A 26072-nucleotide genomic window follows, 5' to 3' on the forward strand; every position below is an offset into this window, starting at 1 on the left:
TAACGAAAAAAAGAAACGCCCAGTTGTCCATTTCAAAGCTCATTTGCATATATATAAAATAGCTCATAACTTGGCCAAAAATGAACGTTTAAAAAAAAAAAAACGTTACTGTTATCTACATTGCAGCGTCGTTCAAATGCAATAGGAGATAGGGATTTGAGAATCTGGTGACAGAGCCTCTTTAATGCTGTTTTTTTAATACTTTGAGGGCTTCCGTTTTTAAAATGGGGTGATTTATGGGGGTTTGTATTGTATGGACCCCTCAACGCCACTTCCCAACTGAACTGGTCCCTGAAAAAATTAGAGTTTTGACATTTTCTTGAATATGTGAGAAATTGCTGCTAAAGTACTAAGCCTTGTAACATCCTAGAAAATGAAAAGAACGTTCAAAAAAACAATGCCAACATAAAGTAGACATATCGGATATGTGAAATAGTAATTATTTTGTGAATTACAAGCAGATACATTTAAATTAAGAAAAGCGCTAATTTTTGTACATTTTCTAAAAGTTTTGGTGTTTTTCACAAATAAATATTGAATTTATCGACCACATTTTTTCACTAACATAAAGTACAATTTGTCACAAGTAATCAATCTCAGAATCGTTTGGATAGGTAAAAGCATTCCAAAGCTATTACCACATAAGGTGACACGTGGTTGTGGCTGTGTCCTGAAAGGGTTAATGGCTATTTTCTTTCACTGTCGTGTCCTTACACTTAAGGCTGTTTGATAAGCCTTTAATATCCCTAGTATTTTCTTTATCTAGTGAATAGTCAAATCCTCATAGGGCATTTGCTGTGGTTGCCCGCTTTTTTCTCCTCCCTTTATCCACCGGACAGTACACGGCTCTATCTAGTGTTGACACTGACGTTATGAGTGCGCATGCACGGAGGTTCGTGACTTATTTTATTGCTTCTCTGCTCGCTGGTTGTAACCATGGATGCTAAATCGTTGTTTCATGGTTTGACATGTAAACATGTGACCCTATTTAGTCACATGACTTATTTAGACATGCATAACAACTGATACCAGACGCTGACGTGGTATACAATCGTGTATGTACGCACTTTTTTTAGCTCCACCATTTGGGTGAGTGCCAGCTATTATGGGCTGTTCTAAATAATTGGTTACCCCTGCTGTGGTCTATATTTGGGATTGTGTGTTTAACACTTTTTGACTTTTGCTATTTGCAATGCATCGCTGTGCATTAAATATTTATTTGTAATCACTGTGATATTGACACCATGATTTATCATATTATATATTTACAATTGTTATGAATTGTGTTAGGCCTAGTTCACACTGAGTTTTTTTGGGCTGTTGTAGACGCGAAAACCACGTTGGAAACAGCGCCAAAAAATGTGGGTCGTCTGGCCGTAAAATGTCCTATTTTAAATACAGACATAGAAATACATTGTTCTAAAAACGACTGTGTGACGGTCGTTAAAAAAACGTCCATCACACTTTTTCTCTGTCATGTGAATGTAGCCTAAAATTGTGAGAAATTGATACAGAAAGTATAAGTTGTATAACTTTTCAATATACAAAAAATAACCTTCACTTGCTAGAACTGTAATACCTCTTTACGATTTTCATCCTCAAATACACAGAAAGTATAATAACGGAATACACAACCATTGTCTATATTGCTACTTTACTTGTACCATAAATATCCCAGCGGACGTTGTCCTGAAGAAACTCAGCTGCTCGCAAGGCTAGAGACAAGTGTAAACTCCAATTGTAGATCAATACATGTCAAACAGGCCATTACTAGAAGCAATTACTAGTGATTAAACATCAGGAGCTTGTGATGTAACCTGTGGAATGTGACATTTCTGTTGATTACACCTCATTAGACTTTAATTCTTGTCATGTGAGGTCATTTCTCATCTCATTTTAGACAGAATACAGAGATATTCCAGTGCTGTGCTGAGAATAAATTATTTATGTATATGTCTACCTCTGTGGAAACCTGTGTGCAAGAAACCCCCATGATACCATACACAAAAGTCAAAAATCCTATTATAATGTGTATAGTAATTGTAAAAATAAGAATAAGGAGAAGTTTTTCCAGCAAAACCATAGCAATAATAAAAGGGGTTTTATAGCTTCAGACAACTGATGACCTATCCACCGGATAGTAGATGATCTGTGGGGGTTTGACATCTGGGCCCCGCACAGATCAGCTGGTCCGGTGCCTCTGTGCACCGGTCGTACAACATGGAAGCAGTTAGCTCCGGCCACGGAATAGCGGCCGAGCTGCAGTACTGTAGCTCTGCTCCTATTCAACTGAATAGGAGCAGACCTGAAGTTCTGCAGCACGGCCGCTATGCTATGTACGGAGCCAACTGCTTCCGGGCTCAGTACATAGCATTATGTGCCACAACATCCGGTGCTCGCAGGCCACCGGAGTGGCTTATCGGTGCGGGGTCTGGGTGTCGGACCCGTACCGATGACATACTGATGACCTATCCGGTGGATAGGTCATCAATTGTCAGAAGGTGGACAACTCCTTTAAGAATGACTCTGTTCAAAACGCGTAAGGGTCATGCAACCTACCTGCACTCTGTTCACTTTTTTTATTTTTTTAATTAGTTGCCAATAAAAAGATATATTTCTATATGGATGTGCTGGAAAAACTTCTCATTCTTATAGATTATCATTGAAAGTGTAATGACGGGGGTAGGGAAACGGACAAGTGAGCCCTAATCTACCCGCCACTCTGTCCCTGCCTACTTGCAACGACCCGCCCTAGGCGACGGGGTACAACTTGGCGGCGGTCCCTACACTCAGTAAGTGCACGAGACAAACAGACAAGGGAACACAAAGCAAAGGGAAAGGGGCAGTTGCCCACGGCAACACCGTGAGCAACAAGAATGCTAACGAGCCGAGTCAAAACCAGGAGTGCACGAGGTACCAAACGCAGAGCAGAAGAGTAGTCAGTAAGCCAGGGTCAGTATGGAGCAGGATCAAATATTCAGAAGCTGTAGCTGGGCCAGGAAACCACACGAGAAGAATCACAAGCAAAGGAGGAACAGGAAAGGCAGGTATAAATAGACAGAGGGCGGGAGCTAGCTCCGTCTGGCCAGGCTGCGATAGGCTCTCCCACTCCTAAGCCTGCCATCCTGAGTGGTGGAAGATGGAGTCAGTCTCAGAGACACAGACTCAGGTGCAGACTGATTACCTATGGGAGTATACACAGAAGTTGTGCCTGGCAGATCCTTTACAGTACCCCCCCTTTTATGAGGGGCCACCGGACCCTTTCTAAGTGGACCTGGTTTATTGGGGAAACGAAGGTGGAACTTCCTGACCAATACCCCAGCGTGAACATCCCGGGCGGGTACCCACGTCCTCTCTTCAGGCCCGTATCCTCTCCAATGGACCAGGTACTGGAGCGAGCCTTGGACCATCCTGCTGTCCACAATCTTGGCCACCTCGAATTCCACCCCCTCAGGGGTGAGAACGGGAACAGGAGGTTTCCTCGAGTGAGCCAAGGACGGGGAGCAGCGTTTAAGGAGGGAGGCAAGAAACACGTTGTGTATTCGAAAAGATGGGAGCAACTCCAGTCGGAAGGAGACAGGATTGAGGACTTCAATGACCTTATACGGCCCAATAAACCGGGGAGCAAACTTCTTGGACGGGACCTTAAGGCGCAAGTTCCTAGACGATAACCACACCAGATCCCCGACCATAAACAAGGGGTTAGCAGAACGTCTTCTATCAGCCTGAGTTTTTTGTACGCTCTGGGACGCCTCTAGGTTCTTCTGAACCTGGGCCCAGACTGTGCACAGTTCCCGATGAACGACCTCTACCTCCGTCTGGCCAGGCTGCGATAGGCTCTCCCACTCCTAAGCCTGCCATCCTGAGTGGTGGAAGATGGAGTCAGTCTCAGAGACACAGACTCAGGTGCAGACTGATTACCTATGGGAGTATACACAGAAGTTGTGCCTGGCAGATCCTTTACAGTACCCCCCCTTTTATGAGGGGCCACCGGACCCTTTCTAAGTGGACCTGGTTTATTGGGGAAACGAAGGTGGAACTTCCTGACCAATACCCCAGCGTGAACATCCCGGGCGGGTACCCACGTCCTCTCTTCAGGCCCGTATCCTCTCCAATGGACCAGGTACTGGAGGGAGCCTTGGACCATCCTGCTGTCCACAATCTTGGCCACCTCGAATTCCACCCCCTCAGGGGTGAGAACGGGAACAGGAGGTTTCCTCGAGTGAGCCAAGGACGGGGAGCAGCGTTTAAGGAGGGAGGCAAGAAACACGTTGTGTATTCGAAAAGATGGGAGCAACTCCAGTCGGAAGGAGACAGGATTGAGGACTTCAATGACCTTATACGGCCCAATAAACCGGGGAGCAAACTTCTTGGACGGGACCTTAAGGCGCAAGTTCCTAGACGATAACCACACAAGATCCCCGACCATAAACAAGGGGTTAGCAGAACGTCTTCTATCAGCCTGAGTTTTTTGTACGCTCTGGGACGCCTCTAGGTTCTTCTGAACCTGGGCCCAGACTGTGCACAGTTCCCGATGAACGACCTCTACCTCGGGATTGATGGAACTACCAGGTGAAACGGAGGAGAACCGTGGATTAAACCCAAAATTACAGAAAAAGGGGGAGACCCCTGACGAGTTACTGACCCGGTTATTAAGGGAAAATTCGGCGAGGGGAATGAATGAGACCCAATCATATTGACAGTCAGAGATGAAACACCTTAAATATTGTTCTAGAGATTGATTAGTCCTCTCAGTTTGGTCATTAGTTTCAGGAAGGAAAGCAGAGGAAAAGGACAGATCAATCTCCAACTTTTTACAGAAGGCTCTCCAAAACAAGGAAACAAATTGTACCCCTCTGTCCGAAACAATATTGACAGGGACCCCATGGAGACGCAGGATGTGTTTGACAAACAAGGTAGCTAACGTCTTGGCGTTGGGTAGTTTCTTGAGGGGCAAAAAGTGTCACATCTTACTGAAGCGGTCTACTACCACCCACACCACCGACTTGCCTTGAGATGGAGGCAAATCGGTGATAAAATCCATGGAGATATGGGTCCAAGGTCTCTGGGGAATGGGCAAAGAACGTAGTAAGCCCGCTGGTCGGGACCTGGGAGTCTTGGACCTAGCACAAACCTCACAAGCGGCGACGTAGGCCTTAACGTCTTTAGGCAACCCAGGCCACCAATAGTTTCTGGCAATGAGGTGTTTGGTACCCAGGATGCCTGGATGACCAGATAGTGCGGAGTCATGATTTCCCCTAAGTACCCTTAGCCGGTATTGCAGGGGAACAAACAGCTTGTCCTCAGGAAGGTTCCCGGGAGCTGAACCTTGATCAGCTGCAATTTCAGAGACTAAATCAGAATCAATGGAAGAAATGATTATACCAGGAGGCAAAATACAAGCAGGATCTTCCTCCGAAGGAGGGCTGGCCATGAAGCTACGCGACAGTGCATCGGCATTAATATTTTTAGACCCAGCCCTATAGGTAACCAAAAAGTTGAATCTGGTAAAAAATAGCGCCCATCGGGCTTGTCTCGGGTTGAGCCTCCGAGCAGATTCTAGGAAAACCAGATTCTTGTGGTCGGTAAGGACCATTACCTGGTGCCTAGCCCCCTCCAGGAAGTGGCGCCACTCTTCAAATGCCCATTTAATGGCTAAGAGTTCGCAGTTGCCAATATCATAGTTACTCTCAGTGGGCGAAAACTTCCTGGAGAAGTAGGCACAGGGGCGGAGATGGGTGAGGGAACTGGTACCCTGGGACAAGACAGCCCCCACTCCCACCTCGGATGCGTCAACTTCCACGATAAATGGCTCCATTTGGTTGGGCTGAACCAGCACAGGGGCCGAGGTAAAGCACTTCTTAAGGACCTCAAAAGCCTGGACAGCCTCAGGAGGCCAGTGGAGGAGATCAGCACCTTTGCGAGTGAGGTCCGTAAGAGGCTTAGCGATGACCGAGAAGTTAGCAATAAATTTCCTGTAATAATTAGCGAACCCCAAAAAACAATGTAACGCCTTCAGGGAGGCAGGTTGGACCCATTCCGCCACAGCCTGGACCTTGGCGGGGTCCATGCGGAATTCATGAGGAGTGAGGATTTGACCCAAAAATGGTATCTCCTGTACCCCAAACACACATTTTTCGGTTTTCGCAAACAGTTTGTTTTCCCAAAGGACCTGGAGCACCTTCCTGACATGCTCAATGTGGGAGGACCAGTCCTTGGAAAACGCCAGAATGTCATCAAGGTACACTACAAGAAATACCCCCAGGTAATCTCTCAAAATCTCATTTATGAAATTCTGGAAGACCGCAGGAGCATTACACAACCCAAAGGGCATGACGAGGTATTCGAAATGACCTTCGGGCGTGTTAAACGCAGTCTTCCACTCATCCCCCTCTTTGATGCGGATAAGGTTATACGCCCCCCGCAGATCAAACTTAAAGAACCATTGGGCCCCCTGAACCTGATTAAAGAGATCAGGAATCAAAGGGATACTGGTTCCTTACAGTGACCTTATTCAAGTTACGGTAGTCAATGCATGGCCTAAGACCACCATCCTTCTTCCCTACGAAGAAGAAGCCAGCACCTACCGGAGAAGTAGAGGGGCGAATGTAACCCTTGGCCAGGCATTCCTGGATATACTCTCTCATGGCTTAACGTTCGGGACAAGAGAGATTAAATATCCTACCCTTAGGGAGCTTAGCTCCTGGTACCAATTCAATTGCGCAATCGTATTCTCTATGAGGCGGTAACACTTCGGAGGCCTCCTTAGAGAAAACATCCGCGAAGTCCTGAACAAACTCAGGTAGCGTGTTCACCTCCTCAGGTAGAGAAATAGAATTAACAGAAAAACATGACGTCAAGCATTCATTACCCCATTTGGTAAGCTCCCCAGTATTCCAGTCAAATGTGGGATTATGCAACTGCAACCAGGGAAGGCCTAAAACCAAATCGGAAGATAATCCCTGCATCAACAGTACAGAGCACTGCTCCAAATGCATGGAGCCAACAAGGAGTTCGAAAACAGGGGTATGCTGTGTAAAATAACCATTAGCAAGAGGAGTGGAGTCGATACCCACTACCGGGACAGGTTTAGGCAAATCAATCAAAGGCATAGCTAGAGACATAGCAAATTAGACAGACATGATATTAGCAGAAGACCCTGAATCCACGAAGGCACTGCCGGTAGCAGACCTACCACCAAAAGAGACCTGAAAGGGAAGCAAAATTTTATTACGTTTCATATTTACGGGAAATACCTGTGCGCCCAAGTGACCTCCCCGATGATCACTTAGGCGCGGAAGTTTTCCGGCTGCTTATTCTTACGCCTAGGACAGGTGTTCACTTGATGCTTGTCATCCCCACAATAGAAGCAGAGACCATTCTTCCTGCGTAACTCTCTACGTTGTCGGGGGGACACAGAGGCCCCGAGTTGCATAGGTACCTCCGAGTCTTCCGTGGAAGAGCGAAGCAACGGGACCTCGGGAGGCATCATGGGGGAGTCAGAGGGGAAAACACAAAAACGTTCAAGCTGTCGTTCCCTGAGACGTCGGTCAAGTCGTACCGCTAAAGCCATAACCTGGTCTAGGGAATCAGAAGAGGGATAGCTAACTAGCAGGTCTTTCAGGGCGTTCGACAGACCCAACCTAAACTGGCACCTTAAGGCAGGGTCATTCCACCGAGAAGCTACGCACCACTTCCTAAAGTCAGAACAATACTCCTCAACAGGTCTCTTACCCTGACGTAAGGTCACCAGCTGACTCTCGGCAAAGGCAGTCCTGTCAGTCTCGTCATAAATGAGTCCGAGAGCAGAAAAGAAACGATCAACGGAAGAAAGTTCAGGGGCGTCGGGAGCCAAGGAGAAGGCCCACTCTTGGGGCCCTTCCTGGAGCCGGGACATAATTATACCCACCCGCTGGCTCTCAGAACCTGAGGAATGAGGCTTTAAGCGGAAGTAAAGCCTACAACTCTCCCGAAGGAGAGAAAAGTCCTCCGGTCCCCTGAGAACCGGTCAGGCAACTTGAGGTGGGGTTCAAGAGGTGAGGTGAGGGGCACTACCATGGTAGCGTCAGGCTGGTTGACCCTCTGAGCCAGGGCCTGGACCTGTAGGGAGAGACCCTGCATTTGCTGGGTCAGGGTCTCAAGGGGGTCCATAGTAGTGTCAGGGAGCAGGGTAGACTAGGTATATGGGCTTGTGATTATGTAATGACGGGGGTAAGGAAACGGACAAGTGAGCCTTAATCTACCCGCCACTCTGTCCCTGCCTACTTGCAACGACCCGCCCTAGGCGACGGGGTACAACTTGGCGGCGGTCCCTACACTCAGTAAGTGCACGAGACAAACAGACAAGGGAACACAAAGCAAAGGGAAAGGGGCAGTTGCCCACGGCAACACCGTGAGCAACAAGAATGCTAACGAGCCGAGTCAAAACCAGGAGTGCAGGAGGTACCAAACGCAGAGCAGAAGAGTAGTCAGTAAGCCAGGGTCAGTATGGAGCAGGATCAAATAGTCAGAAGCTGTAGCTGGGCCAGGAAACCACACGAGAAGAATCACAAGCAAAGGAGGAACAGGAAAGGCAGGTATAAATAGACAGAGGGCGGGAGCTAGCTCAGTCTGGCCAGGCTGCGATAGGCTCTCCCACTCCTAAGCCTGCCATTGTGAGTGGTGGAAGATGGAGTCAGTCTCAGAGACACAGACTCAGGTGCAGACTGATTACCTATGGGAGTATACACAGAAGTTGTGCCTGGCAGATCCTTTACAGAAAGCCTAGAAATCCTCGTCCGTGCACTCCTGGTGTGAACTAGAAGCACCGACGAGACAAGTGTGAGCCTGCTTATTGAAAGTCTTCTGTTTTTACCTAATAGTAAAAATGTATATACTAGTGTATGTAGTAGTGGTTTTCAGAGTATATATGGCCCCTTTATGATATACTGCATATGAAGGATACTATTTCATTGAATATCTTATTTATTTTATGATCGATATATTATTTATTTTTTTATTATTGTATCTACATATTAGGGCTACTAAAAACTGATTTAGTTCCAGTCAATTCAATTCAATTCAATTCAAAGAAGCTTTATTGGCAGGACCAAATACATATTAGCATTGCCAAAGCAAGTAAGAAGTAAGGGAATGAGGGATAGGGACTGAGGGATTGGGGGATAGGGACACATCTAGGGTCAGGGTTATACAAGTCCATGGCATATCATGTCTCTCTCAGTCTATGGCATTCAGTGACATATTGTGCCGCTATGCCCACTGTGGTTTCCTCTTCACCCAGCAGGATGTAGAGTTTCTCTTCCTCTTCCATGGAGCTGAAGTCCGGTAAGAGATCAGAGAGTCTCCTGAAGTGAGTGTCCCTCACTGCTGAGTATTTGGAGCAGTGTAGCAGGAAGTGGGCCTCATCCTCCACGGCCTCCTGGTCGCACTGTTGGCACAGTCGGCTCTCCCTGGGCTGGTAGGTTTGTCTGTGGCGCCCGGATTCGATGAGCAGGTTGTGGGCGCTCAGTCTCTAGCGGCTCAGGATCTGTCTGTCTCTGGGGTTTGGCAGTTTCTCCAGATATGGCGCCAGTTTATATTGTCGCTGTAGACTCCGGTATATTGTCAGTTTCTGGGATGTCTTTATGTCGTTCCTCCAGTCACTGACATACTCCTCTTTGCCTTTGTTTATTGTCTCCTTGATTTCGGCTTTTGTGAGGCCGCGCTGAGTGACATTTTCTTCAGGCCGGGTCAGGGTGAGATGTTCTGGGGGGCCTGGTTTACCTGGGACCCCTTGGTGATAGGAACTTTGCCTGCTGCTGTGTAGATGGGCCCAGAATGATAGTGCCCTCTTCTGGATTGTGAGGTGTAGTGGGAATCTGCCCAGTTCTGCCCGACAGGCACTATTTGTGATACTCCTGTGGACTTGGAGAAGGTGTTTGCAGAATTCTAGGTGGAAGATTTCTGTTGGGCTGGAATCCCACCTTGACCAGTCTGGGTATGTGTCCGGACCCCAGACTTCACTGGCATACAGGGGGATTGGGGAGATGATGGAGTCAAAGATTTTCAGCCAGACCGTTACTGGTGGTTAGAGATGATAGAGTTTTCTTCTGATGGCATAGAAGGTTTTGCATGCCTTGTCTTTCAGAATCTCTATGGCTTGTTTAAAGCTTCCTGATTGGTTGATTTCTAGGCCCAGGTAAGTGTGCCTGTCGGTCGCTGTGATTGTGGCGTTATTTAGTGTGAAGGTCGGGTGCCTGGGGGATTTTGAGTTTCTCTTCTGGAACACCATGATGTTGGTTTTCTTTGCATTGATGGGTAGTGCCCACGTGGAGCTGAATTTTTCTAGAATTTGCAGGTTGTCTTGGAGACCTTTCTCGGTTGGTGATAGTAACAGAAGGTCATCTGCATACAACAGGAATTTCACCTGGGTGTCATGGAGGGCGACACCTGGTGCTGAGGAGGATTCCAGAGCTGTGGCCAGTTCATTGATGTAGATGTTGAAGAGCGTTGGACTGAGGCTGCAGCCTTGTCTGACTCCTCGGCTCTGCTGGAAATCAGCCGTTCTTCTCCCGTTCACCTTCACGCTGCATCTGTTCTCTGTGTAGGAGCTTCTGATGACGTCATAGGTTTTACCTCCTATTCCGCTCTCCAGCAGTTTCAGGAATAGGCCCGGGTGCCACACTGAGTCGAAGGCCTTCTTAAAGTCAACAAAACAGGCGTAAATCTTCCCATGCTTTGTATTGTGGACGTGGCTCTTGATGAGGCTGCGCAGGGTGTAGATGTGGTCAGTGGTGCGGTGGTTTGGCGTGAACCCAGCTTGGCTTTGCTGGAGGACATTGTGCTGTGTGAGGAAGCTGTTGAACAGTTTCCCCAGGTTGCTGCTGACACATATCCCTCGGTAGTTGGCTGGGTCGTACCTGTCCCCACTCTTGTGGATTGGTGTTATAAGGCCTTGGTTCCAGATTTGCGGGAAGTAGCCGGCACTCAGCACTATATTAAATAGTTTTACTATTGCGGCCTGTATTTCTGGCGGGCTGTGTTTTATCATTTCTGGTGAAATTCCGTCTAGGCCGCTGGATTTTTTACACCTTATGTCTGAGGTTCTCTCTGTTACTTCTTGCAGTGTTATTGGTGTATCCAGGGGGTTTTGAGAATCTTTAAGTGTTTCCTCCATCGCCTTCAATTTTGATATTATTTGTTTTTGTTCTTGGCTTTGTCCGTCTTTCGGGATATCTTTGTAGAGGTCCCTGAAATATTGGAGCCAGATGTTGCCATTTTGGATATGAAGGTTGTTTTTCTTGCAATTTTTGCCCATGTGTTTCCATAATTCCCAGAACGAGTTGTCATGGAGGGCATCTTGGAGTTGGGTAAGTTTGGTGGAGATGTGCCTTTGTTTTTTCTTTCGGAGGATGGTCTTGTATTGCCTCTGTATGTTGCTGTAGGCCTCTTTCAGACCGGTGTTGTTTGGGTCTTGGTGCTTCTTATTTGAGGCATTTCTTAGGGTCTTCCGTACTTCTTTGCACTCACGGTCAAACCAACCGTTAGGATGTATTTCTTGTGGCCTCTTGTAGTCACATCTTTTCAGGTCAGACTTCTCTGCCATGGTATAAAATATATTATTGAGGTCATTTACGGCCTGATTTACCCCTCCTGGGCTTGTCTCATAGACCTTGTTGTAGAAGTTGTGAAGCATCTCCTGCACTTCTGGTCTGTGCATTGTCTCTTTATATTTTATAGTTGACGTTTTGGACCATTTATAAGATGAGGGCAGGTTGAAGAGGCCGGTTTGATGTGGTTTTTGTGCAGATGGTTTGGTTGTGGATTTGATGTATAGAAGTAATTGGTTGTGATCTGACAGGTGCGTTTGTGGAGTGACTATGAGTGCGCCAATGTTTGCGGGGTCCATGTCCGTGATGGCATAGTCTATTACACTGCTGCCTACATGGGAGTTTAGTGTATACCTTCCTAAAGAGTCTCCCTTGGTGCGGCCATTCAGTATGTGGAGTCCTAAGCTTCGACATAGATTCAATAGTTTTTTCCCGCTTTTGTTGACGGTGCTGTCATAGCTGTTTCTCTCTTTCTGTAGGGAGTTATGACAGTCGGCCTTAGACATGTGCTATATATGCGCTGAAACCTCTATATAGAGACCACTACTTCCAGTGAAGGGTTAATCATGTGGGCATGACAAACACTAAATAATAAACACTCCCTGTTTTGACACGTTGGTCATGTGAGCCCACACATTACTTATTCTTGAGTATTCACTGCTTCATTATGATGCAAGTGGCTCTGGACATGCTAGTCCTTCTGAATGAATAAGAATATCATCAAAAAGTTAATTTATTTCAGTAATTCAATTCAAAAAGTGAAACTCCTATATTATATAGATTCATTACACACAAAGTGATCTATTTCCAGCATTTTTTTTCTTTTAATGTTGATGATTATGGCTAACCGTTAATGAAAATCCCAAATTTTGTCTCTCAGAAAATTTAGAATATTAAATAAGTCCAATTTCAAAAATGATTTTTAATACCGAAATGTTGGCCTACTGAAAAGCATGTACAGTATATGCACTCAATACTTGGTCGGGGCTCCTTTTGCATAAATTACTGCATCAATGCGTTGTGGCATGGAGGCGATCAGCCTGTGGCACTGCTGAGGTGTTACGGAAGCCCAGGTTCTCTACAATCTTGAGCTTTTACCCAATATTAAAATTTGGGGTTTTCATTAACTGTTAGCCATAATCATCAACATTAAAATAAATCAACTGTTCACTCACTCTGAATTTACTGCTTTTTCCAACTCCTCAAGACAAAATGGACTATTAGTTCACAGGGGATCAGGTTATAGATTCCCATAGAAGTCTATTGAGAGGAGAGGGGAGGAAGGAGCAGAGTGAGGCATAGGAGAGACACACACATGCTACAGCAGCATTTGATTAAGTGTTCTATCTCCCCTCAGTACTGGATTCACAGCTACACTGGTTATCACTGCTGTATTATGTCCTCTATGCTGCTGCTGCTGCTTCTTTATATATGTGATAGATAGAGATAGGAGAGCAGGATTCTCATCTTCTCTATGTGTGCAGTGTATGGCAGACATGATATTAGTTAGGTTCGACTAGCTCAGGGTAAATTGAGAATTAGAGATAGCGTCTGCAGAGGGGGAACTGTTAGAAAAAAATAACATAAACCAATCATTTAATAGCCAGAAATAGTGTTGTAATTCCTTATGCAGGGGCGTAGCTAGGGGGGGCAGGCGGGGCATGTGCCCCGGGCGCAACTTAGAGGAGGGCGCCAGTGCCACCTCCTCCTGCACTATAATTGTACCTGTGTCTATAGGACACAGTTAAAATTAGAAGCAATGAATTGCCGGGTACGTTCCGTGCCCGGCTATTCAGCGCTTTTGTACCAGTGAAGCGACTGGTACCTTTTGTACCAGTGAAGCTTCCGTCACTGAAAGGCGCTGAATGACAGGCAAAGTCATCCTGCCCAGCCAATCAGCGCCTTTCATAGACACTTCGTTCAACCCCCAGGAGACCTGCGCAGAAGAGAGCAGGTCTCCATTGCTGCCGGCCGGCGTGGGAGCGGGATTAAGGTGAGTTTGAATAGCTTTTTTTTTTTTAATTGTAATAAAAAAGTGTGTGGCTGTATCTACAGGGGGGACTTTATCTACGGGGGACTTTATCTACAGGGGGGACTTTATCTACGGGGGCACTTTATCTACACGGGGGCTTTATCTACAAGGGGGACTTTATCTACGGGGGGACTTTATCTATGGGGGGCTTTATCTACACGGGGGGGGGGCTTTACCTACAAGGGGGACTTTATCTATGGGGGGACTTTATCTATGGGGGGGCTTTATCTACATGCGGGGGGCTTTATCTACCTACACGCGGGGGGCTTTATCTACGGGGGGTGTCTATCTACATGGGGAGCTATATACTGGGGTGGGCTATCTATGGAGCATCATATACAGGGGTGGGCTATATCTACAGGGGGGCTATATACAGGGGTGGACTATATGTGGAGCACTATATACAGGGGTGGACTATATGTGGAGTACTATATACAGGGGTGGGCTATATCTACAGGGGGGCTATATACAGGGGAGGGCTATCTGTGGAGCACTATATACATGGGGTGGACTATATGTGGAGCACTATATACAGGGGTGGACTATATGTGGAGCACTATATACAGGGGTGGGCAATATCTACAGGGGGGCTATATACAGGGGTGGGCTATCTGTTGAGCACTATATACAGGGGTGGGCTATATCTACAGGGGGCTATATACAGGGGTGGGCTATCTGTATTGCACTATATACAGGCGTGGGCTATATCTACAGGGGGCTATATACAGGGGTGGGCTATCTGTAGAGCACTATAGGGGGAGCTATATGTGGGACACTATACAGAGGTGGGCTATATGGGGGCACTATCTACAGGGGGCACGGTGTGTGTGTGACAGTATATGGTGTGTGGCGCTATTATATTTAGGGGCGTAGTGTGTGGTATAATGAGAACTTTATCTTTGTTTATAGGTGTAGAAATGTAGGAAAAGTGAGAAGCTGAAGACATCTGAGTGGCAAACTGCAGAAATGGTCTGTGACCGGGAGAAGTCATCAGAGGTCTGGACCGGATGGAGAAAAATAAATAGAATCTGAGACGTCACTGGTGAGTCACTTAATGTAAATGTTTATTCTGCCTCTAATCAGCACTGTAGTCACTGTATGATCTGCAGCGAGATGATTATGATATGATTTATTTTTTGTGAAACAGCAACTCCCAGAATATCCTTATCATTGTTCGGGCCATGCTGGGAGCTGTAGTTTTACGCCATACATACCTATACGGCAGGGGTTGCACTAAATTGAGCTGTATTTGTGCTGGTGCTGTATTTATGTACTGAGCTTGGATCTGGTGCTGTATATATGTATTGAGCTTGGTTCTGGTGTTGTGTATAGAACTATATTGCTTGCAATATGTACAAATGTTTTTATGCCCGAGTTACTTAAAAAGAAATGTGGAAAGAAATGACACGTCATTGATTGGTAGAGAAAACAAACACGGCGAGGGGGAAGGAGATGTCGGGAAAGAGGTTGGTGGGGCGTCAAACTGAATCTTTGCTGGAGAACCTAGCTACGCCTCTGCCTTATGTACACACACAACCGCTTATAACCAGAAAGATTAGGTACGCTTTAAAACAACTACATACATAAAATCAATGCAGTGTACAACTCATCATGTAACTGGTAAACCAAAAGGGTATAAGCTGTGTAAACTCGAGCATCCAAGTTTTTGGGGGCTGTTGCCTATTATCAGGATCAGTGAGTCATTGGGTGATGTTTACGGCTCTCCGTGGATCTAAGTGTCCATTGTTGTCACGCAGATTACTTTAACTTCTACCAAACAGGAACAGCAACACAAAATGTTGACTCTTTTGGAACTAATAAAGGCAAAAATAAGCAAGAATAAGGAAAACAAGGAGATTCTAAAATAATAAAAAAGGAATTTTAGGATGAAGCAAAGGAATTATTATAAGACAAATTTATGCTTATGTGCCCTAAAGAAGTCCTTATTGGCATTTGATGATGATGTCAGCCGCCATAGCCTTGTGATGGGACCTCTGGGCTGGAATGGTTTGTAGTGAAGAGAAAGGAGACAATTAAGGGATATATGGACATGATCTACATCTCAGACTTACCTATCTCCAGTGTAACACAAAAAGAAAAAAATGGAACCAAAGTGGCGCTGCTAGTGAAGGAAAATAGACTAGGCAAAGTTCATAATTTAATGTAGGTATGCAGGGTTGACAAGCTACGCGTTTCAACGCCAGACCGGCGTCTTCATCAGGCTAATACAGACAGTGCAACTTACAGCGGTTTAAATACAGAACAATAAATTACAAATAACTGCAAGGTGAGACAAAAACCGCCAAAAGGCGGGTCAAAAGTCAAATGTCATTCATTGCGTCACTAGTAACGCACATCCACAGAATCCGTTAATTAGCCAAAAAAATTAGTTAAAACATACACAAAATACGAAAAACACTAACCTTAGTAAAAAATGAAATAGAAAAAATGATGGGAAAGATGTTATACAGAAGAAAGCAGATACGTAAACAAAATTTGTAAAAAAAATTGAATATTATAACAGCAACATATGTAACACTCACCCACATGATGATTGGGGAGACTCCACGTAGGAGATAGTAAGAAAGAGGCAGTGGTGATGCATGATCAAGAAGAAATGAATAAAACACAGGCGGCGCTGGGACAGCGTCCCTGGAGTCAAGGCAACCAGAAGAATACGGTGGCCGAGGAAGACCAAGGAAAAGATCATGACACACAAAATTGTACGCAGAAGAGGAGCGAGAAATAGACTCGCAGTAAACAAGAGAAGAATGATAAAGGTACACAAAGTCCTAACGATAATAGGTAAGTAGAAATAATATAATAAGTAATTAGTAAAATAAATAATGTATAAAAGCTAGGTGCAGTTAAAAATGAATGAACTAAAAAAGGGACACGGAAATGTAAAATGCTCGAAAAAGAATAAGAATAATAAATATAATAACAATGAGAAAGAAGGAAAGAGATATATAGAGGAATAAAACAGAAGAAACAATGTAAGGTCAGGGGTATGTCAGCATAAAAACGCATAATAAATAACCATAATAACAGAGAAGTTCCAAGTCTCTGACCAAGAGAACGTTTGTATAAAGGATAATATATAGTAGAAAGTACATAATATCATTCCAAAGTAGATTCTGTCAGATCATTCAGACCATTGGGATGTAAGGTCACAAGCTTATAAATCCAATGATTTTCCCTCTGCTTGAGTCTGATGAATCTATTAGATATGTCCACAGGAATCTGTTCTATTGGGGTAACTGTTAGGCTATGTTCACACGGGGTCTTTTGCCGAGTTTTTTGACGCGGAAACCGCGTCGCAAAACTCGGCAGAAACGGCCCGAGAACGCCTCCCATTGATTTCAATGGGAGGCGTCGGCGTCTTTTTCCCGCGAGCAGTAAAACTGCCTCGCGGGAAAAAGAAGCGACATGCCCTATCTTCGGGCGCTTCCGCGTCCGACCTCCCATTGACTTCAATGGGAGGCAGGAGAAAGCGTGTTTTATGCCCGCGGCGCTCAATGGCCGCGGGCGAAAAACGGCGCGATAATTGCTATTCACACGGAGTATTTTGGGGGAGGAATATCTGCCTCAAAATTCCGTTTGGAGCTTTGAGGCAGATATTCCTCCCCCAAAATACTCCGTGTGAACTTAGCCTTATGTTATCAAAGTTACAATCATGCTTAAATGTACAATGGCGAGAGACACTTTGCTTCAGAAAACCTTTTTTAACATTTGATCTGTGTTTGTTGATTCTGTTCCTAAGTGTTTGGGTCGTGCGTCCCACATATTGCAAATTGCACATATAGTGTAGCAAATAAATGACAAAATCGCTTCCACAATTTAAAGAGCTCTTAATAGGAAAAGTTTCATGCGTTATTGTAGAACAGTAGTCTGTACTTTTGTTTTTGTGGACGCGGCAGCAGCTTTTTTCGTCTTTACATTTCTCCCCATTGTGATACCTGCCAGTATCTACAATCCTAGCTGAGCACTTTTTATTAATTTAGGTGCTCTATTTTAGTCTCTCGATTACCTGCACTATGTGGCGCCATGTCTCCTTTTCTCTCTCTTAGTTTACCTATCTCCAGGTGACTCAAATGACTTACCTGGGAACTTTGCACTTTGAGCCCCTTTGTCATTTTCACAGATGCACAAGCAGTGAGGATCTGCCTGAACACATGGTCTATGAGTAACATCTGCTGTATTTGTATATGTGGCCTTTGCGCCTGCACTGGATTTCTTGGTGCTAATATTTGGAGTATTAAAGTCTTTTTTAATCCCAGTTTCCCTTTTTTGCCATTATTGAAGGAAGCCTAGTTATATATAAAATATAAATACATCGCTCTGCAAACTTCTTTAGTCTAGGAGTAAAACTAAATAAAATGAATAATCCTCTTTAAAAGGGAGGAATTAAAGTAACAGATATTAGAGAGTTGCTAAAAATATAAGGTTTAAAGGGTCTCCAAGGCTGAGTTTTACTATAGGGAAGGGGGAAATGTATCAGTTAGGGTATGTCTACACATGGCAGATTTGTTGCAGAGATTTCTGGAACTGAAAAATTAATTCCTTACATCGGAATGAGGTTGCTTCTGCAGCATGTGCATAGATTTCTGAGACTACGAGGCCAGGCGTGAATTCGCCTATTACACTGCCTGGCCCCTGTCAATCAATGAAAGAAGGGAGGGAGGGTTGGACCGGGGAAAGAAGACATAGCATTATGGAGCAACGGTGACGCCCTCGTTGCTCCAAAATGCTCATTTGCATATGCTGAATAAAAGGATTCTCTTTGCAAAGGGGGCATCCATGTGAAAAAAGGTAATAAACATTAGATTCAGGTGAGCCTACCCTATATTACTCTGTTGCTAGTTTGATAGGTACATTTCTGGTGACAGACTCCCTTTAATTACCTGCACTTTTCTCAGCAAATATACAGTGACTAGCTGATCTATGCTTGCAAATTGCTGTTTTTAGATACAAGTGTATGGTTCTTTTATGTGGCTTATGTTTAAGTCAAAGGAAACTGCTTTAGATCTTCCTTCTTCATTAAATATTTTTCTATTCACCTCCAAACATCAGAGAGAACTTTAAATCTTTCCAAGAGATTGAAAGGAAATTTCTTATACAGGGTGGTGAAAAAGACTGAGGATACTCATTTGGTTACAGTTTCCATGGCAATGCTCACTGATGTTTTTGTTACTTTGCATGTTTTGTATTAATTGGGTCCCAAAGAAGCTGAAATATGAAGATATTAAACTTCGGAGAGAGAAGTAATGAATGCATAGATTATCTAATTAGCACAATGTTCCTCGTGACAAGTAATTAGATCGGGAATATATTTCTAACTGTTAATGAATCTACGCCGTAACTGAAGAACTACAAGCAACAGCATGTTCAGTGATGCAGTATGAGTTACACAATGTACTATTTAGATCAAACTACCATATACTGTATGAAGCCGTTGCTTATATTCAGCACTTACTGGTCTTCCCGATGTCCAGATTCAGATCCTTAGTATACCATCTATGTGGAATACAGCAATGGTCAGGTACAGTATTTTAATTTGCCATTGCTATATGCTTAAAGCCACACATGTACCTAGGGTCAGATATATCCAGGTGGGTATAAGAGGCAGAGGTGAAAAACTTCTTTAATGTATTCATCTATGAGGTTTTTTGACTTTCCAAGAAATGTTGGTCTAATACGGAGTACCCCGGTACCATAGGGGCTGAGGATGACATCTGTTTTTCTTTCTGTCTCTCTATCTGTTAAAATATGCGGAAATACTGGTATCCAGTACATACTGCGTAATATATTGGTCTGGATAACCAATTCAAGGATCAGCACCGGCTACAGGTCATACACACAAGCCTTCGTACTATGCTGTGTACTTGGATGTGTACACCAATAAAAAGTTTTGTGTTGCAAGAGATGTGTTGGGTTTTGCTGCCTGCACTTATCTTTAGCTTGCTCCTTCCATGTATTTTTGGTTTTGGCATTACCGCCTTTCTTATGTCTTTGACTAATCAAACTAACAGTGATCTCACTGGATCCAAGGGCAATGGACCTTGCAGCCGTACATTAAATTGTCAAACCTTAACAATGAGCTTGTCCAATGGGTATCACATTATTTGTGGGTAATATGTTCTTCTGTCTTCTGTCTCATATTAACAGTGAAACACCCAGAGGTACCAGCTAATGCCCCAATATTAATGCCAGGTTCACTTACAGTGATAACGGTATGGTTCCTTAAAGGGGTATTCCAACTAAATACATGTACAACAAATCCACAGGATGAAGTGCTGGACCCATGTGGGCGGTTCCCTCCACTGAAGTCTATGGGAGGTGAGAAGACGGCAAGCACGGTCCGCATACGTACCCAGCTCTCCACTTCGTCTTCTCATATATTGTCTCATTTTTCTTAAGGTGTCTTTACATGGTTAGAGAAATTGTTCAATTTGACTAATTTCAATTGTCGCTCACGATCATCTCCACATGTAAAGCCCTACTATTTCAAAGAAAGGTCATATTTTGCATGACTTACAGTACATGGATATTTTTGTTTTGGACAACGAATTGTAATTTAATTGCCTTTATTATTGTATCAGCTTCTATACAGAATGTGCACAGTATACTTCACATTATGTCCAGCCTAAATTTCCCCTATGTGTGTTTGATCATAGTCACTTCTCCACAGTTGTGTTCTTACTTCCTTGCAAACTGTGATTGTTTTTTTTACTATCACTATGCATTTTTCCCAATGGCTGGAGAAGGCATTAGCGGTTTTTATTAAATACTTTACAGTCAACTTTTTCCCAGTCTTTTTTTTATTGTTAACGCATAATTCTGCATGAAGCACCATTGCATTCATAGACCGGGCTGGATTTCATTCTTCAGATTGCACTTTTTGGAAGAGTAGCCAACTTTTTAGCTATATGCATGTAAATACACCCATTACAATTATAGAGTACTAAAATTAAATATGTATAAAATGTCACTACAGAAAATAAACATACAGGTAAAATATACATAACTAAAACCTTTGCGGTCTTTTTTTTTTAGCAACAGAGTTTTTAATTCCATTTATCTTATTAATTTGTTCAATTAAACGTTAAAGAGGCTCTGTCACCAGATTTTGCAACCCCTATCTGCTATTGCAGCAGATCGGCGCTGCAATGTAGATTACAGTAACGTTTTTATTTTTAAAAAACGAACATTTTTGGCCAAGTTATGACCATTTTTGTATTTATGTAAATGAGGCTTGCAAAAGTACAACTGGGCGTGTTTAAAGTAAAAGTCCAACTGGGCGTGTATTATGTGCGTACATCGGGGCGTGTTTACTTCTTTTACTAGCTGGGCGTTCTGATGAGAAGTATCATCCACTTCTCTTCACAACGCCCAGCTTCTGGCAGTGCAGATCTGTGACGTCACTCACAGGTCCTGCATCGTGTCGGCACCAGAGGCTACAGTTGATTCTGCAGCAGCATCAGCATTTGCAGGTAAGTCGATGTAGCTGCTTACCTGCAAACGCTGATGCTGCTGCAGAATCAACTGTAGCCTCTGGTGCCGATGTGGCCGACACGATGCAGGACCTGGGGCAGGAAGTGAGTGACGTCACAGCGTGATCTCTGGAGAACGCGCTGTGTGTCTGCACTGCCAGAAGCTGGGTGTTAACGAACAGAAGTGGATGATGCTGATTCGTCAGCATCATACACTCCCATTCACAACGCCCAGCTAGTAAAAGAAGTAAAAACGCCCCGATATACGCACATAATACACGCCCAGTTGTACTTTTACTGTAAACACGCCCAGTTGTACTTTTGCAAGCCTCATTTGCATAAATACAAAAATGGTCATAACTTGGCCAAAAATGCTCGTTTTTTAAAAATAAAAACGTTACTGTAATCTACATTGCAGCGCCGATCTGCTGCAATAGCAGATAGGGGTTGCAAAATCTGGTGACAGAGCCTCTTTAAGGTAAATGCATCACAAATTTCTTAGAAAACTGACTGCTCAATGTTGGGAATGCCAAGATTTATATGGGTGATAAATAATGCATGATCTCCATCTAGTGTTCATCCAAGGAATTTCATGATAAAGTTTGTGACATTTATTTTTCTCAAGCTGGCACAATTTTCATTTATAGAATATGTATTTATATAGAAAAAAAAGACAGGAGACAACTGTTTGTCCATAGTAACCAATCACAATTCATTTCTCAATCTGCTTCAGAAAAGTTAAAGCTGTAATATGATTGGTTGCTATGTGCAACAGCTCCAAATGTCCTTTGTACTACTATCTATACGTCTCTATTTCCCCTTCTGTGTATAAAATCGCAAGCCTGATGTTTAGTAGGAAATGCAAATTGTGTCACTGTAAAGGAGCCACTGGGTAAAAATAATAGTGGAATTTGTTTCAATTTAGGGGTTGCCTTGTTTTAGATAGAAAGGTCTTATAATAAAAATATCCAGCACTTCAGGGGCATAGCTATAAGGGGTGCAGCGGTGCCTGAGGTGGTCCAAAGTCTGCCCTGTCACATAAGAAGACAACAGTAAAATAAATAGCACATGGTAGGTGGGGGGTTCTGTTATAAACTATGCATTGGGACCCAGGAGCTTCAAGTTACGCCTCTGTTAGGATAGTGTAAATGGTGTTGGTGTAATAGTTGGGTTCACCGGCTAGTGTCTCCCACTACTACTACCTCCTTTATATCAGGGTCACTAGGGTTATGCCTAGTTCCCCTACCTTTTTCCCTGTAGTAACGTTAATATATTTGTTTTGCTGCTAAGTAAGTGGATACGACTGTATAGTAGAAATAAAGGTAATATTTATTAATACATACAGTAAATAATACTTAGATAAGATACACCAAACACAGTAAATAATCACAGTATAGTATCAGTGTATCCGAATACACATAATAACTTAAAATGTATTGGATACACTAACACTACACGTGGTACAATATAAACAATCCTAATCTATACCACCACCCACTTACCTAAACATACATATATACGTTGCATGGGATTACAAAACATACTAGTAACATTATAAGCAAAATAACCATTGTCAAATTAACCATTGTCAAAAACTTAAGCTATAACTAAATAAATAGACACGACACTAGAGTGGTGCTAAAAATATTCTGGCCACTGCCTTTTATTAAAGTTACCATAAAACATTGTATAATAATAACCATTAGCTTTATCATCCTGAATTATTAACCAGGCTTAGCCATAAGCTCAAGCCTACCACTAATAATACATAAATGTCCACTCATACTGCTGAGCGACTTACCCCAACAGGCCAGAATGCCCTAAAGCATCTCTGGCCCAACCCCCACCAAAAGCAAGTTCAATCATTGTCTGGAGGTTCAAATTAAAAATGTCCAAACCGATCTCAGATAAATGTACAGCATTTTTTCTATAACGGCCGGGCACACCACCTTCCAGATCTGTGTGTCTAAATGAAAAACCACCTAGCAAAGGTAAAAATTGGAACATATATCTATTCACTTGTTTCCGTATTTTGTCACAGAACTTTAAAACCCTAGACCGCAGCCATATTGGGCGAGAAATAATTTCAGAATAAATTAACTTAGTCTTAGGGAAAAGATGCTTAAGTGTCAATAAACTGTGTTTCAAGAGAAAAATTAAATTAACAGTACTGTCTTCACCTATGTCGTTACCCCCTAAATGTACAATAATTATATCTGGATCTGGGTACCAATTACTCATCATCATAATTTGCTCGATCAAACTTTCACATTTCTGACCCCTAAGACCCCTCCAGTAAATTTTTATTAAAGCTGGATCCAAGGATAAATTTGTACTATAACATCTGTCCGCTGCTCTGCGTTCAGCCCAATGGATGAAGAATGGCCAACGATCCAAGCAACCTGACCTGTGGAAGCGAAAAAAACATAATTAAACTAGAGATAACGATGGTCTAATATAACTCTGAAAACAATTCGAATCCCATCTACCCATTCTTTTTATTAACTCCAGTGCCTAAACCAGCTCTATAGGCTTCTGTAGCTGCACCTATACGGAAAGAATGGGAAGAAAAGTCATGGCTAAGCAATCCCAATTCCCTAAGACATTTCCGCAGCACTGACCGAAATTGAAACTGAGTAAGTTTACTATCATCCTGATGAACCAAAAGCAAATTCATAGCTGCAGGTCTAATGGCGAAATAATTTTTTAACAAAAGAAATGGACAAACTAAGGATCTTTGCAGCCTATTCAAACGCAACGTACCTTCTTGATCCGTTTTTGATTGTGCAATAAAGAAAAACATTAAATAGCGTGTAACCTAAACTTGAGAAAATAATAAACCTTTTTTGTTTTTGGCAAAAGCTTCCCAATATGCAGCGCACCAGAAAACATAAGAGAAAATGCTGCAGAGAACAATACTGCTTCAAAGTCAGAGTAGCAACATTTCGAGTAAACTGAACACAGTTGTAGCAAAATATCTTCAGAAATAGGACATCTCCCATCAGGGAAACAATTTCCTCTTATATAACCTTTTAAAATCGGATTTATTAAAAAGAAACTGTTTACCGGAGGTTCTTGCAATATCTTCATAAAAAAGGAAACACCAGCTAGAAGTTTACACACACTGCTATAAGCCAACTTTTCATCAAATAATTGAAGACAAAATATAAGAGATACTACGATCAACTGGGAGATTATACAAAGCTAACACCTTACACCATTTCTTCCAGGCCGCTACATATCCAGACCATGTGGATTTCGCCACTGTCTTCTCCAAAAACGTAAACGTTACATCCAAATTAACCCCCACAGGTGATCTGGACAAGGTTCCCCTTCCACTTCTGCCCAGGGGACCAATCCACGGAATCTGGGAAACTGAAAACGTGACCAAGCATCAGCAATAGAATTGGCTAAACCCGGAATATGAACAGCTTTAACCCAAATATTTAACTTTAAACAAATCAGAACTAAATGACGTAACAACTTAACTTTTTGTCTTCTAAATGTCCGTTGGTTGTTAACAGCAAACAACACACCTTTGTTATCCATGTGTAAACGAATCCTTGTTTTCAAAAGCTGAACCCCATAATGACAATGAGACTACTACCGGAAAAAGTTCTAATAAAACCATATTTTTTAACACTTTATTAATATACCAGGATTGGTGCCATCTTTCAGCGCACCATCGACCATTCCAAAATGCACCAAAACCAACTGATCCTGACGCGTCTGTAAACAAATTAAATTGGTCAGAACCCACAAACTCAGCTTGCCAAAAAGAATGACCATTGTATACCATCAAATAATCCAACCATAATCGAAAATCCTCCCTCATATCTACAGAGATGTCAATCAAGAAAAGAGGATTCTTAATATCGGCTAATTGCATAGCTGTGCATCTACAAAAAACTCTGCCCATTCGCATAACTCTGGACGCAAAAGCCAACAGGCCTAAAACTGACTGAATATCTTTAACAGTAGCCTGCTTAACTCTACACAAAGACATAAGCAACATCTTCGTTTTATGAATCTTCTCCACTGGTAACCTAAATTCACAAGTGGCCGAATCGATTACAATACCAAGATATAAGATATCGGTGGGAAGAATAGTTTTTTTAAGCGCTAAAGGAACACCAAAAAATATGCTTAGTATTTGTGAACAAACTGGAGAATTTATAGGACCAACAAAAAGAAAATCATCCAAATAATGAATTATACCTCCCTTCATACATTTAACAGCCACTACCCACTCAAAAAAACTAGAAAAAGCTTCAAAATAAAATCAGGACAATGAACATCCCGTAGGTAAACATTTATCAAAAAAGAACTGATTGTTAAACTGAAAACCTAAATAACTAAAACACAACGGGTGAATGGGCAATAATCTAAAAGCAGCTTCAATGTCAGCCTTGGCCATCCATTCCCCAGGCCCAAACTGCTTCACTATACCAACTGCCTGGTCAAAAGTTGAGTAGGAAACTGAAGAAAGTTCTTTGTTAATGCTAAAATGTTATGAATCCCCTTCAGGATAAAACAGGTTATCATCCCTGCCACCCCGCCCCTGTCTACACTGTCTGGAACTGGAGTTAGGAGATCCCACCCACATCCGGCCCAATTCCTCCTCTCCCCCCATCCGACGTAACTTGGTCTTAGAGACCATCATTGCAGACGCAGCGTACACAGACTTTGGGGCCCGTTTGCAACTGTGACCGCTGCAACCCCTATAGCTAAGCCACTGTACACAGCTAAGAGAACAATTTCTGAAAATAACATAATATTATAAAATATGAGGTTGTGCTGCACTATATTCTGTGGGGTGCTATTATCATCTTTCGTTACGTGGATCACGTTGTTCGCAGGTTCATCATTACACCCATGGGTAAGTTTTGATTCATGGGCTCCGTCCGGTATTTGCCGGATGGGTTCTCTTGCTCACCATTGGATACATGCACGGTATAT

This window comes from Rhinoderma darwinii, chromosome 8 (genome assembly GCF_050947455.1).
Source record: "Rhinoderma darwinii isolate aRhiDar2 chromosome 8, aRhiDar2.hap1, whole genome shotgun sequence".
Classification (NCBI taxonomy): Eukaryota; Metazoa; Chordata; class Amphibia; order Anura; family Rhinodermatidae; genus Rhinoderma; species Rhinoderma darwinii.